The 8,613-nt window shown below is 37.2% G+C and overlaps 1 long non-coding RNA gene across 1 annotated transcript; it reads left to right on the plus strand.

The window, feature by feature from the left end:
• The first annotated feature begins 7,436 nt into the window (after positions 1–7,436).
• LOC134245203 (uncharacterized) lies at positions 7,437–8,196 on the plus strand. The gene is made up of 3 exons (XR_009987366.1): positions 7,437–7,548; positions 7,868–7,940; positions 8,145–8,196. It is a non-coding gene; the product is annotated as an uncharacterized LOC134245203 (long non-coding RNA).
• Positions 8,197–8,613: the final 417 nt, after the last annotated feature.

Genomic DNA, 8,613 nt, shown 5'->3' on the forward strand with positions numbered 1-8,613 from the left:
ACAACCCGATTCCTGTGGGTGTGGGATGAACAATTTACAATTGTTCCAAATCCCTCCCACTAATATTGCTTTAGAAGACTAAAAATGGGAAGAATATTACCCCATTTCCAGTACTTTAGATTCCGACACCGCTCCCATCGAATTTGAAATTAAAGGACAAGGAGATCACTATCTGGATTTATCTCAAACTCAATCTTCAAATGGTATGTAAATTTACCAAAGACGATGGAAGTAATCTGACTTGGGCGAACAGCACTTTGAGTCCAGTGAATAATATCTTACATTCCATGTTTACGGAAATCGATGTCAGTCTGAATGGGAAAATAGTGACTCCGGGGACGGATACCTATCCTTACAAAGCTTATCTGGAGAAATTATTGTCTTACCAACCAAGAACTTTAAAGACACAGATGAGGGCCTGTAGTCTGTGGGAAAAAGATACGGCAGGACACATGGACGAAGTGGGGTTAAATGACCTTGGTGTAGCTCAAAATAAAACCTTTAATGTAACTCCGGGTTAAAATGGTGGTGCCAACACGGTGACCATTAACCAACCCATCCTCACAGAGTTACCGGCCAATTCTAAAAACGAAGGATTCCGAAAAAGACACCAAGCTATCGATGGGAGTAAGAAAATCACTTTGCTGGATCGTTTACATCTGGATTTGTCTCAACAAGATCGATTTCTGCCTAATGGAGTGGACGTCCGTTTACGATTTAATCGAGCTAGACCCGCTTTCTACATGATGATCAAAGGAAGAAGTACAGGAAAAATGAAAATATTAAGTATGGTCTAGTGGGTGAGAAAAGTCAAACCCACATCAGTCATGATGAATGCCATTAATCAGAGTTTGAATACCCACAGAGCCAAATATCCTTTGAGAAGAGGGGAAGTGAAAACATTTACCATCGCCACAGGGATTCAGTCTAAGATTACGGATCATCTGTTTCAAGGCCAGATGCCTAAACGTCTCATTTTAGGCTCTGTGGAGAATGTGGCCTGTAACGGAGATCAAACTAAAAATCCTTTTCATTTCCAAAACTTTGGGATTAAGAAAGTAGATGTCAGTATCAACGGAGAGACCATGAGTACTGGTTGTTTTGAGCCTAATTTCAACGACAATTTATATCGGAGATCTTATTTCAGTCTGTATCAAGCCCTGGGAAAATTAGGAGAAGATTGAGCTCTGAACATTACCCTAGAAGAGAATAAAAGCGGCTACACTCTATGGGGCTGGGATTTCACTAAAGATCAAGAGTTGCAATCGGATAAATACGTGGCTAATTGGTTTAAAAACACTTATCATAAATTACCTACGGGTCATGGACAAAAGTGTCAAAGTTTTTATCAAAATGTATTGTAATGCATTGTTGTTGTTTGTTGTTGTTTGTTGGTAGATCTCAATAAAAGGAAAAAAAAAATGTGGGATTTACTTTTCATTTTTAAAAGTAGGTTATCTCCCTTTAACCATAGATTATTTTTCAAAACACAAAACAAAGTGGTAAGGGTTTAATTTAAAGATTGGTAAAAATACATACAATGAAAAGGTATAAATAGTAAACATGGTGTTGACTGGCTTTCTTATGGGTGACAGCTTCAGCAAAGAAATGAGTCAGAACACTAGATTAGAGGAAACTGAATGGTTACTTAAACAGGCGGGAGGAAAAGATATCATACCACCTCACTAGATGGAAAAACATCCTGTAGAATATTAACCTCAGGAGGAGGAGGAAAATGAAAAAAATAAGACCAAACAATAAAACTAAACATGTTATTAGAAAAAGGATTGACAAAGCCACCGGATTTTAAACCCCCAGAACCATTATAGAAGAGTCAACAAATAATGAAAGAAGTCAAAACTCAACTCTTGGAAGACATTAAGACTCATTTTAATAACAAACATAAAGAAAATACAGGCAATCGTTATATTGTTTACTTTATAATAGACAGATTTAGAGTAGCCAAAAATTGGATATTTAATTTAACTGTGTGCCGATGTAGATCAAATCATTCGCAGTGATTATCAATACTTGATTTTACAAAAAGAAATGCATCCAGAAACTGGAAAACTTCATCATGTGAGAGGATTCATTCAAATGAAATACAGCGGTCATGAGAGAAACATGTACAAAAAGATTCATGGGTTAACCTGTTTTAATATGTCTCACAGGACACCAGAATTGGAAAGAACATTTTACAGACAAGGTGACTATGAAGAATATGGAGTTCTGAAACCGGAGGAGAAAAACAAAGAATTAGTTCCAAGAGATTGTAGATTTACCTGAAAAAAAAATTTAAAAATGGGTTGTAAATTTGTTGTTCTATAAAAACAGAGGTGATTTAAAAAGCAATCATTACATCATGAGTCTTCAGGAGATACAGGGTGATTTATTCGAGAGTGAGGTAGAAGCCATTGTCCATCAATGTAATTGTTTGACTGTAAAAGCTCATGGATTGAGTCAAAGTCTGGCGGAAAAAAATTTCCACAAGCGAATCTCTATGCCACCCGCAGACCGCTAGGATCTAGAAATTCAGCCCTAGAAGAAGGTAGAGAAATTCCAGGCACTATCAGGCTGTTTACTTCACAAACCCCTGTGGTCATTTGTTTACTAGCTCAATGGGATTATGGAAAAGCAAGTCACCAAATTAAAAGAATTTCCACTTATCAGGATACCCCACAAAACAGAGAGAAATGGTTTCAAACTTGCTTACAAGAAATGAGAAGCTTACCTTACCAGACTTATGCTTTTCCTTACAAGATTGCCTGTGGGCTAGCCGGAAGAAACTGGAATCATTATAGCCATTATATTGAACAATTTGTACACCCTTATGACAAACAGGTGTACATTCTTCATCAACATTGAGTGTATGTATGTGTTATTGTTGTTTTGATGAAAAATAAATTTTAAAATGTGTCTATGTGTTTTATATAAATTTATTTAAAAAGGGGCTTCTGTGGGTTTTTTTTTCTTTTCCATATTTATTATAATTTAAATAAAATTTAAAAAAATCAAAGTTATTTTTTAAAAAAAGAAAAAAAAATCTTAGTTTAAAAAAATTAAAAAAAATTTTTCTATAAAAATATAGATAAGTGACCTGGTGTTAACTTGATACACACATAAAACGTTTCTTTTTTCTACCCACTGTATGAGAAGGGTACTCTTTTCTTAGACACAAATCGTTTCTTTTTGACTGTATCTTTAAAAGGTACTCTTTTTCTTAGCCACACCACGTTTCTTTGACTGTATTTTAAAAAAGATAATCTTTTCTTAGACACAATCGTTTCTTTGACTGTATTTTTTAAAAAAAAGAATCTTTTTTCTTAGACACAAAAGTTTTCTTATTACCATTGTATAAAAAGGTATTCTTTTCTTAGACACAAATCGTTTCTTTTTGACTGTATTTTTTAAAGGTACTCTTTTTCTTAGACACAACACGTTTCTTTGACTGTATTTTAAAAAAAGATCATCTTTTCTTAGACACAAATCGTTTCTTTGACTGTATTTGAAAAAATGATAATCTTTTTTCTTAGACACAATCGTTTCTTTTTTGACTGTATAAAAAGGTAATCTTTTCTTAAACACACAACGTTTCTTTTTGACTGTATTTTTTAAAAAAGATAATCTTTTTTTTTCTTAGACACAAAACGTTTCTTATTTACCTCTGTATAGATGGCATCTTTTCTAAACAATTGGGTGGCCGTGAAAACGGCCGTTGGGTAGATTTTTTTATACAGGGTTTACTCCCAGGGTGTCCCCTGCCTCGTCCTCGACCCCGGAACTCTGGTCGCTCTGAGAGGGGTGTCCTGGCTGAGGGTGCTGGCGGCGGCGGTCTGGTGAGGGGTGGCGGTCTAAGTGGGCGTGGATGCTGTAACCTCACGCCGCATGGTGCCCGGACGCCGCGGGTGGCCACGTTTCTCGGGATAGGGGCGCTAGGTTCCCGTCGTCTGCAGATTGGGGCAGCAGCCTAAGGGCGGAGTCTGGAGGACCAGCACCTCCGAGCACCGGTAACAGGCGGGCCTGTTCCGGCACTGGCAACAAACGTAATTCGAGGGCTGGTCCTCCAAACATACTGCACACTGGGGGATCCGGGCCTCGGATAGCTGGATCCCCCAGACTGGCACGGGTCCTCTGGGGACGGGCGATCTGGCTGGGGTGCTGTCCGCTCCTCCGATGACGATGAGGACTGTCTGGGGTCCAGTCGTTGGTGACGGGGGGCTCCCAGCTCGAATCAGAGTCCCATCCTGCTGCAGCTGCCGCTCTCTGGGTCTGACTCGGGGACCAGGTGGGTGTTGGAGGTCGTCGCGGGGGGGGGACGGGCTCCTGGGGCTGATTACAGGAGGGGGACGGATTCCTATAATCCTCTGGGCTGCTAAGGGGTGCCGAGAATCCTGGGGATCCCTGGGGTTGTTCTTCATCATCGCCCTCTCTGCTCTCTGTCCGTCTGTAGGGTGTAGCCCGCCTTGTCTGTCTTCTTCTCTGGCGTCTCTCCCTCTGTGCTCTTATATTCTCATTCCTGGCCATCGGGCCAGCTCTCGTCCCTTGGTCACATCCCTTACTATCCACACTGCGAGAACTTCCACTCAGCTCACGAGAAAAGATCTTCTTCAGAAGCCATCGTGGCGTATATAGGACACTAACGAATAACGCCGACTGCTGGCGAGCGTCTGTATTACTGCACAAATTACGAACGTTATAGAGAGCACCTCGATGGCGAGAGCCGAAATATCATGGCGAACCGAAATTGTGTGATTTGTACTTTGGGACATAGACCTTTTCATGGATTATTTAATGTGTATTCATAGTAGGATTCCATTATGATACAGGTCTAAACAAGGTAAGTTTCCTGCTTCTTTTCATACTAGAATTGATACATGACATGCATCCGTCGGGGAGAAAAGAATAAAAAACCTCGAAGCGACGAGGCGAAATCCAGTGACCCAAGTGTATGAAATAAGTCTTTTAAGTCTTTTTAAAGGGTGAGATCAGGAAAACTTATGTGGGTTAGGGAGAAGGGACCTAGAGAAGAGTGTCGATATAGTTTTTATTTCAAAAGAATCATGATCAGGGTAAAAAACAAGCTAAAATAGGTTTACCTATAGACACAAAGGGGGGTCAGAGGTCACGGATTTTCAGAAAATAATACTATGAGATAAATAAGGATTCTTGGAATCTAGCCTTCATCTGACTGATATTTTAAGAAAAATGGAATGTCATGAGATTAAAAGCAATTCGTATCTACTTTTTAGATCATGTAGGAGTCTTGATCGTTTGTTTTTACCAAAATCGAAAACTGACTTGTCATCGGGTGTTAACAACGCATTGCATACACATCCCCTGATTTTTAAAGTAACCAGATTTTATGAAAGAAAATTTTATATGAAAAGAATCGTATTGCTTTGAAAATCATTGGTATTTACTTTATGGATCATGATCCACTCCAGTTTTTTTTTTACAATGTATTTGATCAAAAACCATACAGAGACTCCGCGTCTAAAAAGAATTCAAGATGGCGTCATAAATAACGAAAGACTGACGTATTATTACATGATTTATTTCTAAAAAAAAAACTAACAAAGCTTCTAAGTGTCGAATTCTCCTCGAACAGGTATATAAAGCAAAGCTGGGAATTGAAGATCAGTCTTTGTTGGCATTTTGACAGACGTGAAAATATGACAGAAGCAATGATGAATACCCCAAAGAACCCTTGTTATGTGACACATGAAGGGTCTCCATGCCAGAGTCACAGGATACAGTTGGATTGGACTTGGGCATGTATAATCTTCCAGAATACATGAATAAAGAAGATATAGGTATCTTGACTACAACTCTGGATGGGATTGTCAACATGCTGACTGGTATTGATAACAAGCTGACTGGTCTGAAAAATTACAACACCAGTGAATTTTGTTTGATTCGTGCAAAATTATCCAAATTAGAAGTGAAAGTCACTAACATGCAAGACAAAATGAGAGGAGGAGGAAGCACTTACCAGAAAAAAAGAGGAACAAGGGGGATCCGGAGATACTTAGAGAACAAGACAGACGGATCCATGCTACATCTTTAAAGAGTTAGGGCATTGGGGCCTAGATTGTCCCAGAAAATAACAGGATTTGTGCTACAAGTGTGGGAAATTTGGCCATTGGGCTAATAAGTGTCCAGAGGATAAGGAGGAGGATCAACAAATGGAAAAAGAAATAGAAAAACTGGAGAAAAAGCCTCAGGAACCCAAGACTTCAGGGACACATCAGACCAAACCCTTAGTGAAAGAAGGAGATAAAAAAGAGAAAAAGGAACACAAGAGAGAGATTCAAGGCCCCAGCACTACTCACAAGAGGAAACTGTCCCTGACGACCGATAAGGCCCAGAAGAAGAACGCAGTACAGTTAAGGCAACACATGAAAAAAATATGGTAATGAAGTCATAATGAGGTCTGACGTCATGACAGTTGCTCCGCCCTGATTGATCCATATAAGGAAATAGTGCTCAAAATAACTATTTACTGATATTTGCAAGACTTTGTAATAAACAGCAATATTTTCATGTTTAAATGGAAAATAATTAGTGATTTTCTCATATATTTAATAGCATGTCTTTAAAATAATTCTCTTTTTAATGTGTCGTTTGTCTGCATTCGGCTTCAGCCAAGCGCTTGCACTCGGTGACACGGAATGTTGTTTACATCTAAAAAGCGTGGCCACATCAGCTGAGATTTGCAGTGGATTTAAATGCAATAACCACACAATCTTTAAAGAAAATTGGGATAGGATAAGAGACAAGGCATTGCTTCTCCCTTTTACGAGAATATGAGGACATTATTTCGGAGAATGTCAGAAAACAGAGACGATTTGCACAAGCTCCGTAGATCCATTACTAATATTCCAGGCCAGGTATGTATGCGCATATGTAGGTACATATACATGTATAGATCTACAATATGTATTCTTCATGCTTTTATCAACATCAAAGAAAAACCCCGAGTGTGTGCGTGTTCATTTAGATGTATTATTTATCACAGTCAGTGAAAAATTGTAATACATTGCCTTGTGTGTACCCCCCCCCCCCCCCCCCCTATACTAAGTTGCACACTTTATCACTTTTTAGAATTATTAAAATTTAACTGCACTAAATATGTACTGAGTTCTTGTCAATTAGCTCATTTTCTTTGAGACAATATGTGTAGTAATGGAGGTCATTAACAACACAAATTTAAACTAAATTAAATGAGATGTTTTCATTGTTTCAGTCAATGGTTCACTAGTGACTAGGCCTAAACAAGCAATGATCATGTCATTTGACATACTAATATGCTACACAATTCAAAAAAATTATCAGTGTCATTATGTTGAAAACGTAGAACCTCAACTGGTTGTAATTTTCTAGAATTTTTATATTAATGAAAAAAAAATATTCATTTTTTGTTTAGATTACATGTACATGTACATTAAAAATATTTGTATAATACTTTTATCATTGTAGCTGTCCAGAGTTTCAGGCTTAAAGAACATGAAGAATGAATAAATAAAAAATGTATCATTTCTCCACAGGGTATGTATACTTCTAATAAAAATTTCACATTTTTAAAGTATGCATGTGCTATATATTTTTTTTTCATTTTGGTAATGGTGAAACTCAGGATTTTGTTTAGAAAATATTCTATCAATAACTGTTGTAAATGTCAGAGGTTTCACTTTCCCAGAGAAGTTTTGTAACACAATTTTTTTGCCATTTAAATGAATAACATAAATTCACTACAGTATACAATGTAGTATAATTTGCTTTGTCAAATGTAATGCCATTCTATTCGACAATGTATATTTAGTAATCTCATAGCATATAACTGCATACTTTATATATTGTGTTGTAGGCCTAGCTATTCCCAAATGTTGGACTAATGGATTCATTCAGGCAGCAAGTTAATCCATCATTTAAGGAAACTGGTATGCTCAATATTGGCTATAAACCATACAATATTCCTGGCAAGATTATTGAATTGTTTTGATAATAATTAAAAACTAACAGAAGAATTGAAAACATGTATATGCATTCTATGTTAAATGTTTTAATGCATTTTTTTTATTTCACTTTTTTAAACACAAATTATTTTCAATAATGGTATTTCCTGATTTTTCTCATATTTTCAGAATTCATTTTATCCACAAGAACATGAGATGATGGAAATAATTTGCACCTGCCCTGCATTCCTAGTCTGTCATTGGATTTGTAAAGAAATGTTTATTAAATAAAATTTCTAGAACTAATAATTTGACTTTTTCATATATTTACTGTACAGCTGTTGAAAAGGCTATTAAGATTTGAAAATCTTATTGCATACATATTTTGTGTGGAGGGTACTGATGTCCATCAATATCTTATTTCCAGCATGTACATTGTGTTCATATATTTTTCAATAAATTACCAAAAACAGGAGACAAGAGACCCCCCCTGATTGATTCAAAATAGGATAAGGGACCACCATTTGATTCTGAGGGAAGGGGAGGGGGGTGGCAAGTTTTTCCAAGTCAAATTTTTTTCATTCTCATGTCAATGAAGGACAGATTAATATTTATTTCCGATCAACAAGATGAAGGACAGATTATTTATTTATTTTTC

Source organism: Saccostrea cucullata, unplaced genomic scaffold (assembly GCF_032062105.1).
Source record: "Saccostrea cucullata isolate Sc308-1 unplaced genomic scaffold, CSIRO_AGI_Scuc_v1 ctg5500, whole genome shotgun sequence".
In the NCBI taxonomy this organism is placed as follows: domain Eukaryota; kingdom Metazoa; phylum Mollusca; class Bivalvia; order Ostreida; family Ostreidae; genus Saccostrea; species Saccostrea cuccullata.